At 42.9% G+C, this 11,294-nt stretch overlaps 1 non-coding gene across 1 annotated transcript; it reads left to right on the forward strand.

Moving 5' to 3' along the window:
* Positions 1 to 4,018: 4,018 nt before the first annotated feature.
* LOC145128112 (small nucleolar RNA R71) lies at positions 4,019 to 4,125 on the forward strand. Its single transcript, XR_013716713.1, has one exon. It is a non-coding gene; the product is annotated as a small nucleolar RNA R71 (small nucleolar RNA).
* The last annotated feature ends 7,169 nt before the right edge of the window (positions 4,126 to 11,294 follow it).

Here is an 11,294-nt window from a genome sequence, read left to right on the forward strand (position 1 = left end):
GCCTCCGCCCATTTAGACACGTAATCAACCGCCACCAAGATGTATTTGTTTCCTTTAGACACGGGAAAGGGTCCCATGAAGTCAATCCCCCACACATCAAATACTTCACACACTTGGATGCTTTGTTGGGGCATTTCATTTCGAGATGATATATTTCCCGCTCTTTGGCATGAGTCACATTCCTTGACATATTGAGCAGCATCCTTGAAAATTGTAGGCCAATAGAACCCAATATCAAAAATCTTCTTCGCGGTGTAATGTGCTCCATGATGTCCTCCGGCGGGTCCACTATGGCAGTGTGCCAAAATTTCTTGACTTTCCTTCCCGAATACACATCTTCTTATCATTCCATCCGCGCAGCTTCGGAAAAGTATGGCTCGTCCCAAAAGTAGTATTTAATTTCCGAAAAGAATTTCTTCTTTTGTTGGCGAGTCAAATCTTTTGGGATGTATTTGGTTGCTAAATAATTTTCTATGTCCGCAAACCATGGCACTTCTCCCGCTACTACCAAGAGGTACTCATCGGGAAAATCATCCCCAATTTTATCTTCTTCTAACTTCTCCAAAAGTGGGTTCTCTAGTCTTGATAAGTGATCGGCAGCGACGTTTTCCATCCCCTTTTTATCGCGTATTTCGATATCAAACTCTTGTAGAAGTAGGACCCAACGTATCAATCTGGGCTTCGCATCTTGCTTGGCAAATAGATACTTCAACGCGGAGTGATCGGTAAAAACGATTGTCTTGGATAAGACTAAGTATGGCCGGAACTTGTCAAAAGCGTATACCACTGCTAACAGCTCCTTCTCGGTAGTAGTGTAGTTCTCTTGGGTAGGATTCAATGTCTTGCTTGCGTAGTAAATTGGTTGAAAATGTTTATCAACCCTTTGCCCTAAAACAGCACCCACAGCATAATCACTAGCATCACACATTAGCTCGAAAGGAAAATTCCAATTTGGTGCTATCATGATAGGAGTGGTGGTTAAATTTTCCTTTAGCAAATGAAATGCCTCATGACATTCCTTGGAAAAATCAAAAGGGGTGTCCTTCAAGAGTAATTGAGTCAAGGGTCTAGCAATCTTTGAAAAATCTTTAATAAATCGGCGATAAAATCCCGCATGGCCTAGAAAGCTTCTTACTCCCTTGACATTTGATGGAGGTGGTAAATTGGCTATCGTATCAACCTTTGCTCTATCCACCTCTATCCCCTTCCTAGAGATCTTGTGACCCAACACAATGCCTTCCTTCACCATAAAATGACACTTCTCCCAATTGAGAACAAGGTTGGTCTTCTCACATCTTGCTAGCATTAGATCCAAGTTGGACAAGCAATCTTCAAAAGAGGACCCAAAAACCGAGAAGTCATCCATAAAAACCTCCATAAAATTTTCGATCATATCATGAAAGATAGCCATCATGCACCTTTGGAAAGTAGCTGGTGCATTGCATAACCCAAAAGGCATGCGTCTATATGCAAATGTTCCACTCGGGCATGTAAAAGTGGTCTTCTCTTGGTCTTGTGGGTCGATTGGAATTTGAAAGTACCCCGAAAACCCATCGAGAAAACAATAATAAAGATGACCGGAAAGCCTCTCAAGCATTTGATCGATAAAAGGTAATGGAAAGTGATCCTTGCATGTGGCCTCATTTAGCTTCCTATAGTCGATGCAAACTCGCCACCCGGTTACCGTCCTTGTTGGAATTAACTCGTTGTTTTCATTGGCCACTACCGTCATGCCTCTTTTCTTCGGAACCACTTGGACCGGACTCACCCATGGGCTATCGGAGATTGAATAAATGATTCCGGCATCTAGTAATTTCACCACCTCCTTTTTCACAACTTCTTGCATATTCGGGTTGAGTCTTCTTTGGCGTTGTAATACAGCTTTTGATCCATCTTCTAAGTTGATTTTGTGGGAACAATAAGCCGGACTAATTCCCTTTATGTCGGTTATCTTCCATGCTATAGCACCTTGCCTCTTCTTTAGTACACCCACAAGGCTCTCCTTCTCATGTTCGGCTAAATCAGCAGCTATAATTACAGGTTTTTGCTGGCCATCTTCAAGAAATGCGTATTCCAAGTGATCTGGTAGTGCCTTGAGCTCAGTTTTTGTGTTCTGAATGCTGAACACGTCGAGCCCAGTAAAGGGACTCATCGAGTCTGGTGTAATATTCGCGACTATTCGGGTTTCTTCGAATGGACTCGCCGAGTCGGTCGAGGCTACTCGGCGAGTCGGTCTTTCTGCACTTCTGATCAGATCGTCATACTCAGCTTCCTCGAGCAGTCTTTCTAACTCCATCAGGTCCCTTTCAGCATCAAACTCTTCTTCAAATGAGACGTTGGACTTGCTTGGTTTTTCTTCTTTCCAATCCTCCAACAATTCTTCCAACATGTCAATTGAAAATGTCGTGTCATCACTACTCCTTGCATGCTTCATGGCTTGATCAACTCCGAAAGTGACTGATTTGTCTCCTACCCGAAGGGTAAGTTTAGAATCTCGCATGTCGACGATAGCGCTTGCTGTATTAAGGAAAGGTCTTCCTAATATGATCGGGACTTGGGGATCCGCTTCCATGTCTAGAACTATAAAGTCCGCGGGTAACACGAACTTGTCCACCTTTACCAAAAGATCTTCACAAATTCCTCTAGGAAATGTAACCGTCTTGTTTGCTAGGTGGATTGCCATACGAATGGGTCTTGGCTCGGGGAGATCTAACTTTTTGAAAAACGAGTAAGGCATGAGATTTACACTTGCCCCTGAATCAGCTAGTGTGTAAATGGTGGCCAAGTTTCCAAATTGGCAGGGCAATGTTAAACTTCCCGGATCTCCTTTCTTCTTAGGAAGTTTGTTCAACATAGCAGCTGAGTAGTTCTCATTTAGGACCACCTTCTTCACTTCTTCCATCTTCCTTCTATTAGTTAAAAGATCTTTGAGAAATTTGGCGTATTTTGGCATTTGAGCAACCGCTTCTATGAATGGTAAATTAATTTGAAGAGCTTTATGTGTTCTAGAAACTTCTGGTAGTCTTCTTCATTCTTCTCTTGTCTAGCTCGGGCCGGATATGGCAGTGGAGGCTAATATGGCTTAACAGGAGGTGCATTTTTCTGATCAGATGTCGGACTCATCGAGTCCATATCGTGGACTCGGCGAGTAGGGTCTGGGTTCAGCTGGGTCTGATTTTGGTTCTGCCCTTCTGCCTCCTTCTCTTGTACCAGCTTCGGGTCTTTGTTCTGAATAGGGGCCAGAGGGGTTATGATCTTCCCACTCCTAGTTGTGACAATGTTTATATGTGCGCCTTTTGGATTGTTTTCGGTGTTACTAGGAAGTTCTCCCGGTGCTCTTTGATTCATTTGTTGGGCAAGTTGCCCCAGCTGCTTTTCAATGTTGTGAATAGATGCTTGTTGATTCCTTAATATTGTTCTTGTATCTTGTATTGCAGCATCGTGGTCATTGTGTCTTTTTTCGGATGCAGCTACAAATTTAGTGAGCATTTCTTCTAGATTTGGTTTCTTTTCTTGTATCGGCTCCTCCTTTTGGTAAAAACCCCTTGCCTTTTGTCTAAATTTCTCCTCCCGTGCTTTTTTGTACTCATCATAAGGGAGCCATTCTTTCTTAGGTTTTCGCCAATCGTCATCAAATCTATCACCACTAGAATAGCATACTTGCACTTTCTTATTCCCGTTCTCGTCCAAATAACAATCTCTAGTTAGATGAGGCTCATTCCACTTCTCACATCCTACCCGAATAGCATGGATTGTTTGATCCATTTTATCCATCCTCCTATCCATGGTTTTCAACATTGCCATAACTGCCGACAAATCTTCAGAAGCTGCATAGGCCGATCCCTTGGTCATATCATTCCTTGGATTGTGGTATTCTCTAGAATGCTTAGAGAATTCTTCAATTAGTTCTTTGATCACCGGGGGTGCCTTCTTTGTGAGGGGTCCTTGCGAGTCAAGGAGCTACCTAGTTGTTACATTGATTCCATCATAGAAAATGGAGACTTCTTGCTGGCTATTAAGATCATGATGTGGGCAATTCCTTAGTAGACTTTTGTATCTCTCCCACGCCTCATAACGGGACTCTCCAGGTTGTTGTTCAAAGCTGGCAATAGCTTTCTTCAACTTGGCTATTTTCGAAGGTGGGAAAAACTGGTCAATAAATTCTTCCTTCATCTTAGCCCATGTAGTGATGGATCCGGGAGGGAGTGACTTGAGCCAATCCTTTGCAGCACCTTTGAATGTCACTAGAAGCATACGAAGCAGCTGGGTTTCACGAGGCACATTTGGAACATTAAAATAATCAGCCACATCATTGACTTCATCCAAGTGTTTATAGGCATCTTCGTGGTCTTTTCCGTAGAAGGGGATCTCCTTCAGTTGAGCAAGTATGTGACCCTTAAGCTCAAAAGTGGAAGTCGCGGGAATTGCGGGTTGCACAAGTCCCAGGCCGGTATCATCCCGTATCCTCTTCTTCCATTCGCCCATGGGAACTTCATCAATGTTCGCCATGGTGTTGTCAAAGTTACCTTCTAGATCGCTACCTTCTTCAAATTCTCTTTCTTCTCCTTCGGACTCGTTCACGATGTCTTCCTTGATTGGGTCTTCGTTTGCCAAGGAAGAGGTGCTGGATGCTCCTGATTTGCTGCACTTTTTCTTGCTAAAAACGAATTTAAGATTCTTCAAAGGTGAGTTCTTTGAAGAAGCGGATTCTCCAACGGCTTTTCCTTTGTTCTTTCTTAGAGCGGACTCCGGGTCTTCAAGTGGAGGAACCAAAGACGTATTGGATCCTCGGATCATGTAACAACTGCAATCAAAGTAAGAAAAACACGTAAAAAGAACAAAAAGAAAATAAAAATAAAAACTGTGAAACAGCGCTGGACTCGCCGAGTAGCGTCGATTGCACTCGGCGAGTTCAAGGCAGAAACAGAAAAAAAATCTAATTAAATTTCTAAAACGGAAAACTATGAAAACTAATCCTAATAACTAAATTACCTAAAAAAATAACTTTGTGCAAGATAAATCTCACACAAAGGATCGATAAAACTAGAAATTAGTGCTAATTTTTGAACCGTTCCCCGGCAACGGCGCCAAAAACTTGATGTGTGTAAACTCAACTAGTTTTAATCCTACTTTTAATTATAAAATTGACACACAAAGGCAGTGGACCTATCAATTGTGGTGTAGTTAAACAAATAGGGTATCGAACTCAGGGAACGGTAAATTAAAACTAAAAACTAGAATTAACTAAAAACAAGTAATAGAAAATAGGGGTTTCTCTAGTTTTGCAAGACTAGAAACTTAACTAAAAATTTACTACTTAATTAAAAGCTGAGAACACGTAAAAACAAACTAAATTCAATGATCAAAAAGGGTTTCTGTTTAGGTTCAACTTATTTACTCATATGGTTAATTTTTATGATAATATATTAGATTAATTGTTATTGGTTACCGACTCTAGTGATTAGATTCGCATTTGCTATTACTAATCCTTAGAAAACATACCAATTCAAACAATGGCCAGTTGATTAAACTAATAGATTTCCTAGGTTGATTATTCAGGTTAAATAAGACTTGTAGCTAGCTAATTAAGTTTGGTGATTCAATTAACCTCTTGTTGATGGTTTATCATACAAGCTCACACATTAATTTACTCATTCTCTAATTAATCCTAGTTTCATTTTCATTATTCCTAGGCATATAGTATTGTGTTCACATAAATTATATGAGATAAGCAATTAAGAGATGTTCATGCAGCTTAATCACTTAGCAATTAACAGAAAATAGTTATAGTTAATGCATAAGGGTCTTTAACAAGCTTAATTTAACAATATCACCAACTAACAATTAATCAAAAGAGTAAATTAAACCATAGGAGCAAATTTGTCTTCCCCAAACAGAAACTAACGAAATTAGTTCATGATTTCAGTGTATGAAAGCTTAAAAACAAATTCAAATAATCCTAACATAATTCAATTCAAAAGAAGAGTGGAAAATTAAACCTAAAGTGCCTTAATCTCTTAAGAATGAAGGATTAGGGTTCTTCAATCGTTTTCCAGAGCTCCAGGGACTTCCTTAATCGCCAAGTGTTCTACCAAAAAATTCCAGAGAGTCCTCAATTCGGGTTTGTGAAGTCTATTTATAGTTTTCTCAAAACAGGGGCTACTCGTCGAGTAGATAACTGACTCGACGAGTTCCTTTGTTGGATCCGTATGCGGCAAGGACTTCTCGTATTTCTTCGCGAACCTTCGTGTCTACTCGTCGAGTAGACGAACCTCTCGCCGAGTAGCTTCAGATTTAAGCCTTTTTCTTCTTTCTTCCATTCCCGAGCTTTCGTTCATGACTCCTGCTTCCTTTTGCTTCCAAGCACGACTTCTGGACTGAAAATATAATTCAAACAATATTAAGTACCTTTTGTCCATAATATGAAAATAATTAGCTAATAATTAATAAAAATCTATACTAAATATATGGCTAAATATGCAACTATCAGCTGGACATAGTCAAGGACTACCACTATGAGATCCTTTACCACCCTGGTAAAGCGAATGTGGTTGCGGACGCTCTGAGCCGCAAATCAGCCGGATCTTCTACCTCAGCGTCATGTATGAGGATATCAGTGGATTCTCCACTTGTGAGCTTGATCAGGGAAGCTCAGACAAAGGGTATGCGTCGGGAGAACTGGAAGTTGGAGAGAATTAGGGGTGAGAACACCCGGTTTGTGCAGGATAGACGGGGATTGTTGAAACGTTCCGGTCGGTCTGGGTTCCGATGACTGGTGAGGTCAAACAGGTTGTTTTGGAGGAGGCTCATAAGTCTCGCTTCTCTATTCACCCGGGGGCCACCAAGATGTACCGGGATTTGCGTTTGAGTTACTGGTAGCCATGCACGAAGCGAGAAATCGCTTGGTATGTAAAGAGGTGCTTGACGAACAGGATGGTCAAGGCCGAGCATCAGAGGCCGCATGGCAAGTTGCAGCCTCTGGAGGTTCCCATGTGGAAATGGGAACAGATCACGATGGATTTTATCACCAAGTTGCCGAGGACGGCAAAGGGTTTCGACGCTATTTGGGTCATCGTGGATCGATTGACCAAGAACGCTCACTTTTTAGCGATACAGGAGAGTTCATCGGCCGAGAAGCTGGCTGAGGTATATATCCGCGAGATCGTTGCTCGCCATGGGATATCGGTCTCCATTGTTTCAAACCGTGATGTTCGGTTCACCTCCCGCTTCTGGCAGAAGTTCCACAAGGAACTGGGCACACGGTTGCACTTCAGTATAGCCTATCATCCACAGACAGACGACCAGAGTGAGCGGACTATACAGACTCTCGAGGATATGCTGAGAGCCTGCGTTATTGACTTCGGTGGGAGCTGGGACTCCTACCTACCGCTTGAGGAGTTTTCCTACAACAACAGCTTTCATTCCAGTATAGGTGCCCCACCCTATGAGCTATTGTATGGACGGCGGTGCAGCACCCCAGTTTGTTGGGTTGAGGTGGGCCACAGAGTGATGGGTCGGACCGAGGTAGTTCTGCAGACTACCGAGAGGATTCAACAGATCAGACAGCGGCTGCAGACCGCGCAGAGTCGGCAGAAGAGCTACGCCGACCGGCGCCGATCTGAGTTAGAGTTCCACGTTGGAGACATGGTACTCCTAAAGGTGTCGCCCTGGAAGGGTATGATCCGCTTCAGGAAAAGGGGGAAATTGGGTCCCCGATATATTGGGCCATTTAGGATTATTGCCAGGGTTGGCAAGGTAGCTTACAGGCTAGAGCTAACGGAGGAGCTCAGTCAGATCCACGACACTTTTCACATTTCGCAATTACGAAAGTGCATTATGGATCAGGAGGCGGTGGTATCGTTGGATGACATTCAGGTCGATGAGCGCTTGAATTATGTTGAGAGGCCCGTGGCCATCCTGGAGAGAATGGTGAAGATTTTGCGGAACAAGGAGATACCTTTGGTAAAGGTATAGTGGGAGCACCGAAGAGGCTTCGAATGGACGTGGGAGCCAGAGGCTGAGATGCGGGAGCACTATCCGGAGTTGTTCACCGCAGCAGACTTCGAGGACGAAGTCTAGTTCAAGTGGGGGAGAATTGTAACGCCCCGATTCTCAGGTATTGATTTAAGGTTTTAATTTTCATAATTTCAAGGCCTACTCGATGAGTTGGATAATCTGACTCGTCAAGTAGCAGCGGGTTGGGCCACATGTTTAAGTGACCTACTCGCCGAGTCCAAGATAAGACTCGACGAGTAGGAGCTGGTGGATGAAACCCTAATTTCCGAGGTTTTCACCCTATTCAAGGATCACTTATTCCCTTAGCCTCTCTTACAGCCTCCCTTGAGTTCAGAAACCCTAAATTATGCTTACTATCCATATTTGTGTGTTTCTAAGATTGGAAGAAAGATCTTGGAGAAAGAGCTTGGAGTTCAAGAAGTTTGGAGCAAGGAACTGTTGTAGATCCGGATTCTACCCTATCTTGGCATCGTTTTGGAGGTGGTGGAGTTTGTGGCGGTAATCAGAGAGTTTGAGCTTATTTTTCGAGTCGACGGTTGAGGGGTGAATTTTCCTCACTATACTCAAGGGTCTAGGGGACCAAGGCCGACCCTTTTTGGATTGTTATCCTGATATGTTAAGTTAGTATGATATGTTAGATCAGTGTCCTGGTAGATAGGATGTTATTATGCTGCTATGATCACTTGGATCAGTTTATCTGTCTATAGATTATCATGTGATTATTTGTTATATGTGGACATGTATGTTTGGAGGTTGAGGCTTATCTGCTTTGTGTGAAAGCCAATAGACCCGGGCATTCCAACCTGTTGGTTGTGGGCAGTGAGTATTCCATCCCGAGGATGATCGAACTCATAGTATGTTGGCATTCCAACCGGATGGTTGAGGGCCGGGGTATTCCAACCCGATGGTTGACTGGACCCATAGTATGTTGTTCATAATTACATGTGTATTGTTGTGGTATGGGTATTTTGGGAGAAATCACTAAGCTTTCGGGCTTACAGTTTCAGTTTATTGTTTCAGGTACATCAGGGGATCGTGGCAAGGCAAAGGCGTGATCGTACAACTCCTCATGTTTTGTTTATGTTTCTGGGAAACTCTGATATAGACCATTTTGAAAACAAATTTGTAATGACTATTGGTTTTAAATGTTTCTTAAAAGTTTTAAATTGACTTGAATTTTATGGGTATTACAGTCTTGCAGCTGGATCGATTAACAAACTGGCGGATATCACTTTGTAATATCTCATGGTACCGGGCCTTTTTCATCTCCTCATCCGCCACGTACTGTGGAACAAGAAGGGCCCTCTCCCTGAACATGGTGGTGATCTCAGTCACCGTCTCAGTAGTCTGCTGGAGATCCTGGAACTCCCTCGCAAGCTGCTGCACCTCAATCACAGGTGAAAACTCGGCCCTGAACCTGGCCAAGAAATCACTCCAGGTCATCGTATCAAGAACGACATCATCTCTAATAGCATGTCTAACCTCCTCCCACCAATCACGCGCCCTGTCCTTCAGAAGGCGGGAAGCAAGTCGGACCTTGTCCCCCTCGGGACAACGACTGGTGCGAAAGGCGTTGGCGACATCAACCTACCACCTGCTTCTAGCAATGGGGTCCCGAGCCTCATGATAGTCTGGAGCTCCACAAGCTCGGAACTCTTTGAATGTCATCATGCGCGCCCCTATCATGGCCGCCATCTCAATGCGGAATGCACCCAACCTCTCGTCAAGAATATCCAGAATGCCCCCCTTAACCGTACCGAAGATCACAGGAGTCTGGTCCAATATACTGCGTGTAATCCCAGATGAAATGAACTCCCTCATCTGATCATCGAGCTACCCGGATCCAGATGCGAGCCTGATCCCTCTCCGGAGCCAGAGCTGCCAACTGGTCTAGTACGTAGCGTCACCATACTGAAAATACACCATAACAAACATCAGAATACTCATCATAACTCGAGGGATCTCACATACTACAAGTTCTCTGGGTTCATCTCAGCTTTCCTTGATTCGAGTACAGATCCTATGCTTTCAGTAGTACGGGCCCATACTACCTTCCACATCTATCCGTACTTTCCCCAAGAACTACCTTGACTCCACCAAGTCCCTTTCACTACTACTGCTCTCTGCGCTAATCTCATACTAGGCTTGCTTTAAGGTAATCTCCAACCCACTCTCCACCATCAGTTGCATAAGAAGTCCATGCTACCTTTCCCTAACTAGCTCGCGAATACCATAACATATTGCTAAGACCAGATAATTCTTCGAATGAGAGGTCTCTCCCTACAACGATGCGACTCAAACAAGAGTTGCGAAATAAGGATAAACCTAACCTTCTGAAATTATTTAGTCCTCGTAATATGTAACTCAGCATATTCGTTTACTAGTTAGTTAAAGATAGCTAGAACTCCTAAAAGCACAAAGCAAGTAGCATTCGAGCATTGAGTAACCATAATCAAGCATATCCTAATCAGGCCATCATATCACTGACTAATCAGTACTAGCATGCAGCTCAAATAAGCTCATACAATAGGCATAAAAGGCATCCTTCCTAGATCCTTGGCCCTAATCTAGCATGCAAATCATATAATCATATCATTTCATAACTAACATGTATGGGTAATTTGGGAGAACTTACTTGACCTCGGCTGATTGCATGCACCACACCCTTTTCTCTTTTCGAAATCTTTTTTATAAAAATGGATTTCTTTTGAAAAATTTTATACCAAATCCTTAGTTTGAGTTCAGACACACCCGAGAGTGTGCCCAAATCCCTCAAACCAAGGCTCTGATACCAACTTGAAACATTCCAAAAATTATGACCAAAATTTTCGTTTTAAATTATTAAATAAACCATAGTTATCAAAATCATCTCATCAAAGTATAAGTCATAGTATCTCAAAACATCGTATCAGAAACACATGTCAATATATCAGAATAAAACATCACAAGCTAAACATCTTGGTGTGTGCAATGCAGTCATCCCAAACTCTTCCCATTGCTACCGGAAGTACCTGAAACCAAAACTGAAAAATGTAAGCACGAAGCTTAGTGAGTCTCCCCAAGCTACCACATACCATACACATAATCACATAATCACATAATCACATAATAACATATCATGGGCCCCGCCCGGCATCGGACAATGTCCGGCATCGGGCCCCGCTCGACATCGGATCGAAATCCGGCATCGGGCCCCGCCCGACATCGAGAAAAGCTCGGTATACATATAAACATATCAACAAATACACATAAATAATTACATAACATAAACATATAAA

Source organism: Lactuca virosa, chromosome 7 (genome assembly GCF_052849685.1).
Source record: "Lactuca virosa cultivar CGN04683 chromosome 7, Lactuca_virosa_CGN04683_v6, whole genome shotgun sequence".
NCBI classification, from domain to species: Eukaryota; Viridiplantae; Streptophyta; class Magnoliopsida; order Asterales; family Asteraceae; genus Lactuca; species Lactuca virosa.